The sequence below is a fragment of the Carcharodon carcharias genome (assembly GCF_017639515.1).
Source record: "Carcharodon carcharias isolate sCarCar2 chromosome 38 unlocalized genomic scaffold, sCarCar2.pri SUPER_38_unloc_4, whole genome shotgun sequence".
Lineage (NCBI taxonomy): Eukaryota > Metazoa > Chordata > Chondrichthyes > Lamniformes > Lamnidae > Carcharodon > Carcharodon carcharias.
In genome coordinates this window covers 544,537-554,620 of record NW_024470808.1, presented here as the reverse complement: position 1 = coordinate 554,620, position 10,084 = coordinate 544,537, and positions in this window count along the sequence as shown.

The window sequence follows — 10,084 nt, the reverse complement described above, 5'->3', positions numbered from 1 at the left end:
GAGAACGATAGATTGGAATATTAAAACTGTGTTTCAAAATCTCAGAACGATAGATTGGAATATTAAAACTATGGATTAGAATCTGAGAACGACAGATTGGAATATTACAACTATGGAATAGAATCTGAGAAAAATAGATTGGAAAATTACAACAATTGATCAGATTGAGAATGATAGATTGGAATATTACAACAATGGATCAGATTCTGAGTACGATACATTGGAATATTCCCACAGTGGATCAGTATCTGAGAATGATAGATTGGAATAATATTACAACAATGGCTTGGAATCTGAGATCGATAGGCTGGAATATTACAACAATTGATCAGAATCTGAGAACGATAGATTGGAATATTACAACTATGGATCAGAATCTGAGAACATAGATTGGAATATTACAACAAGGGATCAGAAACTGAGAACGATAGATTGGAATATTACAACAATGGATCGGAATCTGAGAAAGATAGATTGGAATATTACAACAATGGAGCAGAATCTGTTGGATGATAGATTGGAATATCACAACTCTGGATCAGAATCTGAAACAATAGATTGGTATATTACAACAATGGATCAGAATCTGAGAAGGATAGATTGGAACATTACAACAATGGATCAGAATCTGAGAACGATAGATTGGAATATTACAACAATGGATCAGTATCTGAAAAAAATAGATTGGAATATTACAACAATGTTTCAGAATCTGAGAACGATAGATTGGAAATTTACAACAATGGATCAGAATCTGAGAATGATAGATTGGAATATCACAACAATGGATCTGAATCAGAGAAAGATTGATTGGAATATTACAACAATGAATCAGAATGTGAGAACGATAGATTGGAATATTACAACAATGGATCGGAATCTGAGAATGATAGATTTGAATATTACAACAATGGATCTGAATCTGATAATGATAGATTGGAATATTACAACAATGGATCGGAATCTGAGAACCATAGTTTGGAATATTCCCACAATTGATCAGAATCTGAGAATGAGACACTTGAATATTGCACAATAGCAAGGAATCTGAGATCGATAGACTGGAATATTACAACAATTGATCAGAATCTTTGAACGATATATTGGAATATTAAAACTATGGATCAGAATCTGAGAAGGATAGATTGGAATATTACAACAAGAGATTAGAATCTGAGAACGATAGATTGGAATATTACAACAATGGATCGGAATCTGAGAACGATTGACTGGAATATTACAACAATGGTTCAGTATGTGAGAACGATAGATTGGAATATTGCAACTTTGGATCAGAATCTGAGAACGGTCGATTGGAATATTCAAATAATGGTTTGGAACCTGAGAACGATAGATTGGAATATTAAAACGGTGTTTCAAAATCTCAGAACGATAGATAGTAATATTACAAATATGGATTAGAATCTGAGAACGATAGATTGTAATATTACAACTATGGATTAGAATCTGAGAAAAATACATTGGAATATTACAACAATTGATCAGATTGAGAATGATAGATTCGAATATTACAACAATAGATTGGAAACTGAGAAAGATTGATTGGAATATTACAACAATGGAGCAGAATCTGAGGACGATATATTGGAATATTACAACTATGGATCAAAATCTGAAAAAAATAGATGGGAATATTACAACAATGGATCAGAATCTGAGAACGATAGATTGGAATAGAACAACTATGGATCAGAATCTGAGAACGATAGATTGGAATATTACAACACTGGAACAGAATTTGAGAATGATAGATTGGAATATTATAAGAATGGAACAGAATCTGTGAATGATAGATTGGAATATGACAAGTATGGATAGAATCTGAGAGAAATAGATTGGAATATTACAACAATGGAACAGAATCTGAGAAGGATAAAATGGAAATTTGCAACAATGGATCAGAAGCTGAGAATGATAGCTTTGAATAGTACAAGAATGGATCTGAATCTGAGAATGATAGATTGGAATATTACAACAATGGATCGGAATCTGAGAACGATAGTTTGGAATATTCCCACAATTGATCAGAATCTGAGAATGAGAGACTTGAATATTACAACAATAGCACAGAATCTGAAATCGATAGACTGGAATATTACAACAATTGATCAGAATCTGAGAACGATAGATTGGAATATTACAACAATGGATCGGAATCTGAGAACGATTGACTGGAATATTAAAACAATGGTTCAGTATGTTAGAAAGATAGATTGGAATATTGCAACTTTGGATCAGAAACTGAGAACGGTCGATTGGAATATTAAAATAATTGATTGGAACCTGAGAACGATAGATTGGAATATTAAAACGGTGTTTCCAAATCTCAGAACGACAGATTGGAATATTACAACTATGGATTAGAATCTGAGAAGGATAGACTGGAATATTACAACAAGGGATCAGATTGAGAACGATAGATTCGAATATTACAACAATGGATCGGAATCTGAGAAAGATTGATTGGAATATTACAACAATGGAGCAGAATCTGAGGACGATAGATTGGAATATTACAACTATGGATCAAAATCTGAAAACAATAGTTGGGAATATTACAACAATGGATCAGAATCTGAGAACGATAGATTGGAATAGAACAACTATGGATCAGAATCTGAGAACAATAGATTGGAATATTATAAGAATGGAACAGAGTCTGTGAATGATAGATTGGAATATGACAAGTATGGATAGAATCTGAGAGAAATAGATTGGAATATTAGAACAATGGAACAGAATCTGAGAACGATAAATTGGAAATTTGCAACAATGGATCAGAATCTGAGAATGATAGCTTTGAATATTACAACAATGGATCTGAATCTGAGAATGATAGATTGGAATATTACAACAATGGAACGGAATCTGAGAACGATAGATTGGGATATTCCCACAATGGATCAGAATCTGAGAATGAGAGATTTGAATATTGCAACAATGGCAGGGAATCGGAGATCGAAAGACTGGAATATTACAACAATTGATCAGAATCTGAGAACGATAGATTGGAATATTAAAACTATGGATCAGAATCTGAGAAGGATAGATTGGAATATTACAACAAGGGATCAGATTCTGAGAATGATAGATTGGAATATTACAACAATGGATCGGAATCTGAGAAAGATTGATTGGAATATTACAACAATGGAGCAGAATCTGAGGACGATAGATTGGAATATTACAACTATGGATCAAAATCTGAAAACAATAGATGGGAATATTACAACAATGGATCAGAATCTGAGAACGATAGATTGGAATAGAACAACTATGGATCAGAATCTGAGAACAATAGATTGGAATATTATAAGAATGGAACAGAGTCTGTGAATGATAGATTGGAATATGAGAAGTATGGATAGAATCTGAGAGAAATAGATTGGAATATTAGAACAATGGAACAGAATCTGAGAACGATAAATTGGAAATTTGCAACAATGGATCAGAATCTGAGAATGATAGCTTTGAATATTACAACAATGGATCTGAATCTGAGAATGATAGATTGGAATATTACAACAATGGAACGGAATCTGAGAACGATAGATTGGGATATTCCCACAATGGATCAGAATCTGAGAATGAGAGATTTGAATATTGCAACAATGGCACGGAATCGGAGATCGAAAGACTGGAATATTACAACAATTGATCAGAATCTGAGAACGATAGATTGGAATATTAAAACTATGGATCAGAATCTGAGAAGGATAGATTGGAATATTACAACAAGGGATCAGATTCTGAAAACGATAGATTGGAATATTACAACAATGGATCGGAATCTGAGAAAGATTGATTGGAATATTACAACAATGGAACAAAATCTGAGGATGATAGATTGGAATATTACAACTATGGATCAAAATCAGAAAACAATAGATGGGAATATTACAACAATGGATCAGAATCTGAGAACGATTGATTGGAATAGAACAACTATGGATCAGAATCTGAGAACGATAGATTGGAATATTACAACACTGGAACAGAATTTGAGAATGATAGATTGGAATATTATAAGAATGGAACTGAATCTGTGAATGATAGATTGGAATATGACAAGTATGGATAGAATCTGAGAGAAATAGATTGGAATATTACAACTATGGAACAGAATCTGAGAACGATAAATTGGAAATTTGCAACAATGGATCAGAATCTGAGAATGATAGCTTTGAATAGTACAACAATGGATCTGAATCTGAGAATGATAGATTGGAATATTACAACAATGGATCGGAATCTGAGAAAGATTGATTGGAATATTACAACAATGGAGCAGAATCTGAGGACGATAGATTGGAATATTACAACTATGGATCAAAATCTGAAAACAATAGATGGGAATATTACAACAATGGATCAGAATCTGAGAACGATAGATTGGAATAGAACAACTATGGATCAGAATCTGAGAACAATAGATTGGAATATTATAAGAATGGAACAGAGTCTGTGAATGATAGATTGGAATATGACAAGTATGGATAGAATCTGAGAGAAATAGATTGGAATATTAGAACAGTGGAACAGAATCTGAGAACGATAAATTGGAAATTTGCAACAAGGGATCAGAATCTGAGAATGATAGCTTTGAATATTACAACAATGGATCTGAATCTGAGAATGATAGATTGGAATATTACAACAATGGCACGGAATCTGAGATCGAAAGACTGGAATATTACAACAATTGATCAGAATCTGAGAACGATAGATTGGAATATTAAAACTATGGATCAGAATCTGAGAAGGATAGATTGGAATATTACAACAATGGCACGGAATCTGAGATCGATAGATTGGAATATTACAACAAGGGATCAGATTCTGTGAACGATAGATTGGAATATTACAACAATGGATCGGAATCTGAGAAAGATTGATTGGAATATTACAACAATGGAACAAAATCTGAGGATGATAGATTGGAATATTACAACTATGGATCAAAATCAGAAAACAATAGATGGGAATATTACAAAAATGGATCAGAATCTGAGAACGATACATTGGAATAGAACAACTATGGATCAGAATCTGAGATCGATAGATTGGAATATTACAACACTGGAACAGAATTTGAGAATGATAGATTGGAATATTATAACAATCGATCAGAATCTGAGAATGATAGATTGGAATATTAGAAGAATAGATCCGAATCTGAGACCGATTGATTGGAATTTTACAACAATGGATCAGAATCTGAGATAAAATAGTTTGGGATATTACAACAATGGATCGGAATCTGAGAACGATAGATTGGAATTTTACAACAATGGATCAGAGTCTATGAACGATTAATTCCGTTATTACAACTTTAAATCGGAATCTGAGAACGATAGTTTGGAATTTTACTACAGTTGATCAGAATCTGTGAACGATAGATTTGAATATGACAACTTTGGATCGGAATGTGGGAACGATAGATTGGAATATTACAACAATGGATCAGAATATGAGAATAATAGATTAGAATGTTAAAACAATGGATTGGAAACTGAGAACGATAGATTGGAATATTAGAACAATGGTTCTGAATCTGAAAACGATAGATTGGAAATTTACAACAATGGATCAGAATGTGAGAACGATAGATTGGAATATTACAACAATGGATCGGAATCTGAGAACGGTAGATTGGAATACTACAAGAAGGGATCAGAATCTGAGAATGATAGCTTGGAATATTACAACAATGGATCTGAATCTGAGGATGATAGATTGGAATATTACAACACTGGATCAGAATGTGAGAACGATAGATTGGAATATTACAACTTTGGTTCAGAATCTGAGAACAGTCGATTGGATTAGTAAAATTATGGATTGGAATCTGAGGACGATAGATTGGAATATGAAAGCTATGATTCAAAATCTCAGAACAATAGATTAGTATATTAAAACTATGGATTAGAATCTGAGAATGATAGATTGGGATATTACAACAATGGATCGGAATCTGAGAATGATAGATTTGAATAGTACAACAATGGATCGGAATCTGAGAATGATAGATTTGAATATTACAACAATGGATCTGAATCTGATAATGATAGATTGGAATATTACAACAATGGATCGGAATCTGAGAACCATAGTTTGGAATATTCCCACAATTGATCAGAATCTGAGAATGAGACACTTGAATATTGCACAATAGCAAGGAATCTGAGATCGATAGACTGGAATATTACAACAATTGATCAGAATCTTTGAACGATATATTGGAATATTAAAACTATGGATCAGAATCTGAGAAGGATAGATTGGAATATTAAAACAAGAGATTAGAATCTGAGAACGATAGATTGGAATATTACAACAATGGATCGGAATCTGAGAACGATTGACTGGAATATTACAACAATGGTTCAGTATGTGAGAACGATAGATTGGAATATTGCAACTTTGGATCAGAATCTGAGAACGGTCGATTGGAATATTCAAATAATGGTTTGGAACCTGAGAACGATAGATTGGAATATTAAAACGGTGTTTCAAAATATCAGAACGATAGATAGGAATATTACAAATATGGATTAGAATCTGAGAACGATAGATTGTAATATTACAACTATGGATTAGAATCTGAGAAAAATACATTGGAATATTACAACAATTGATCAGATTGAGAATGATAGATTCGAATATTACAACAATAGATTGGAATCTGAGAAAGATTGATTGGAATATTACAACAATGGAGCAGAATCTGAGGACGATATATTGGAATATTACAACTATGGATCAAAATCTGAAAAAAATAGATGGGAATATTACAACAATGGATCAGAATCTGAGAACGATAGATTGGAATAGAACAACTATGGATCAGAATCTGAGAACGATAGATTGGAATATTACAACACTGGAACAGAATTTGAGAATGATAGATTGGAATATTATAAGAATGGAACAGAATCTGTGAATGATAGATAGGAATATTACAAATATGGATTAGAATCTGAGAACGATAGATTGTAATATTACAACTATGGATTAGAATCTGAGAAAAATACATTGGAATATTACAACAATTGATCAGATTGAGAATGATAGATTCGAATATTACAACAATAGATTGGAATCTGAGAAAGATTGATTGGAATATAACAACAATGGAGCAGAATCTGAGGACGATATATTGGAATATTACAACTATGGATCAAAATCTGAAAAAAATAGATGGGAATATTACAACAATGGATCAGAATCTGAGAACGATAGATTGGAATAGAACAACTATGGATCAGAATCTGAGAACGATAGATTGGAATATTACAGCACTGGAACAGAATTTGAGAATGATAGATTGGAATATTATAAGAATGGAACAGAATCTGTGAATGATAAATTGGAATATGACAAGTATGGATAGAATCTGAGAGAAATAGATTGGAATATTACAACAATGGAACAGAATCTGAGAAGGATAAATTGGAAATTTGCAACAATGGATCAGAATCTGAGAATGATAGCTTTGAATAGTACAAGAATGGATCTGAATCTGAGAATGATAGATTGGAATATTACAACAATGGATCGGAATCTGAGAACGATAGTTTGGAATATTCCCACAATTGATCAGAATCTGAGAATGAGAGACTTGAATATTACAACAATAGCACAGAATCTGAAATCGATAGACTGGAATATTACAAAAATTGATCAGAATCTGAGAACGATAGATTGGAATATTACAACAATGGATCGGAATCTGAGAACGATTGACTGGAATATTAAAACAATGGTTCAGTATGTTAGAAAGATAGATTGGAATATTGCAACTTTGGATCAGAAACTGAGAACGGTCGATTGGAATATTAAAATAATTGATTGGAACCTGAGAACGATAGATTGGAATATTAAAACGGTGTTTCCAAATCTCAGAACGACAGATTGGAATATTACAACTATGGATTAGAATCTGAGAAGGATAGACTGGAATATTACAACAAGGGATCAGATTGAGAACGATAGATTGGAATATTACAACAATTGTTCGGAATCTGAGAAAGATTGATTGGAATATTACAACAATGGAGCAGAATCTGAGGACGATAGATTGGAATATTACAACTATGGATCAAAATCTGAAAACAATAGATGGGAATATTACAACAATGGATCAGAATCTGAGAACGATAGATTGGAATAGAACAACTATGGATCAGAATCTGAGAACAATAGATTGGAATATTATAAGAATGGAACAGAGTCTGTGAATGATAGATTGGAATATGACAAGTATGGATAGAATCTGAGAGAAATAGATTGGAATATTAGAACAATGGAACAGAATCTGAGAACGATAAATTGGAAATTTGCAACAATGGATCAGAATCTGAGAATGATAGCTTTGAATATTACAACAATGGATCTGAATCTGAGAATGATAGATTGGAATATTACAACAATGGAACGGAATCTGAGAACGATAGATTGGGATATTCCCACAATGGATCAGAATCTGAGAATGAGAGATTTGAATATTGCAACAATGGCACGGAATCGGAGATCGAAAGACTGGAATATTACAACGATTGATCAGAATCTGAGAACGATAGATTGGAATATTAAAACTATCGATCAGAATCTGAGAAGGATAGATTGGAATATTACAACAAGGGATCAGATTCTGAGAACGATAGATTGGAATATTACAACAATGGATCGGAATCTGAGAAAGATTGATTGGAATATTACAACAATGGAACAAAATCTGAGGATGATAGATTGGAATATTACAACTATGGATCAAAATCAGAAAACAATAGATGGGAATATTACAACAATGGATCAGAATCTGAGAACGATAGATTGGAATAGAACAACTATGGATCAGAATCTGAGAACGATAGATTGGAATATTACAACACTGGAACAGAATTTGAGAATGATAGATTGGAATATTATAAGAATGGAACTGAATCTGTGAATGATAGATTGGAATATGACAAGTATGGATAGAATCTGAGAGAAATAGATTGGAATATTACAACTATGGAACAGAATCTGAGAACGATAAATTGGAAATTTGCAACAATGGATCAGAATCTGAGAATGATAGCTTTGAATAGTACAACAATGGACCTGAATCTGAGAATGATAGATTGGAATATTACAACAATGGATCGGAATCTGAGAAAGATTGATTGGAATATTACAACAATGGAGCAGAATCTGAGGACGATAGATTGGAATATTACAACTATGGATCAAAATCTGAAAACAATAGATGGGAATATTACAACAATTGATCAGAATCTGAGAACGATAGATTGGAATAGAACAACTATGGATCAGAATCTGAGAACAATAGATTGGAATATTATAAGAATGGAACAGAGTCTGTGAATGATAGATTGGAATATGACAAGTATGGATAGAATCTGAGAGAAATAGATTGGAATATTAGAACAGTGGAACAGAATCTGAGAACGATAAATTGGAAATTTGCAACAATGGATCAGAATCTGAGAATGATAGCTTTGAATATTACAACAATGGATCTGAATCTGAGAATGATAGATTGGAATATTACAACAATGGCACGGAATCTGAGATCGATAGACTGGAATATTACAACAATTGATCAGAATCTGAGAACGATAGATTGGAATATTAAAACTATGGATCAGAATCTGAGAAGGATAGATTGGAATATTACAACAAGGGATCAGATTCTGTGAACGATAGATTGGAATATTACAACAATGGATCGGAATCTGAGAAAGATTGATTGGAATATTACAACAATGGAACAAAATCTGAGGATGATAGATTGGAATATTACAACTATGGATCAAAATCAGAAAACAATAGATGGGAATGTTACAAAAATGGATCAGAATCTGAGAACGATACATTGGAATAGAACAACTATGGATCAGAATCTGAGATCGATAGATTGGAATATTACAACACTGGAACAGAATTTGAGAATGATAGATTGGAATATTATAACAATCGATCAGAATCTGAGAATGATAGATTGGAATATTAGAAGAATAGATCCGAATCTGAGACCGATTGATTGGAATTTTAC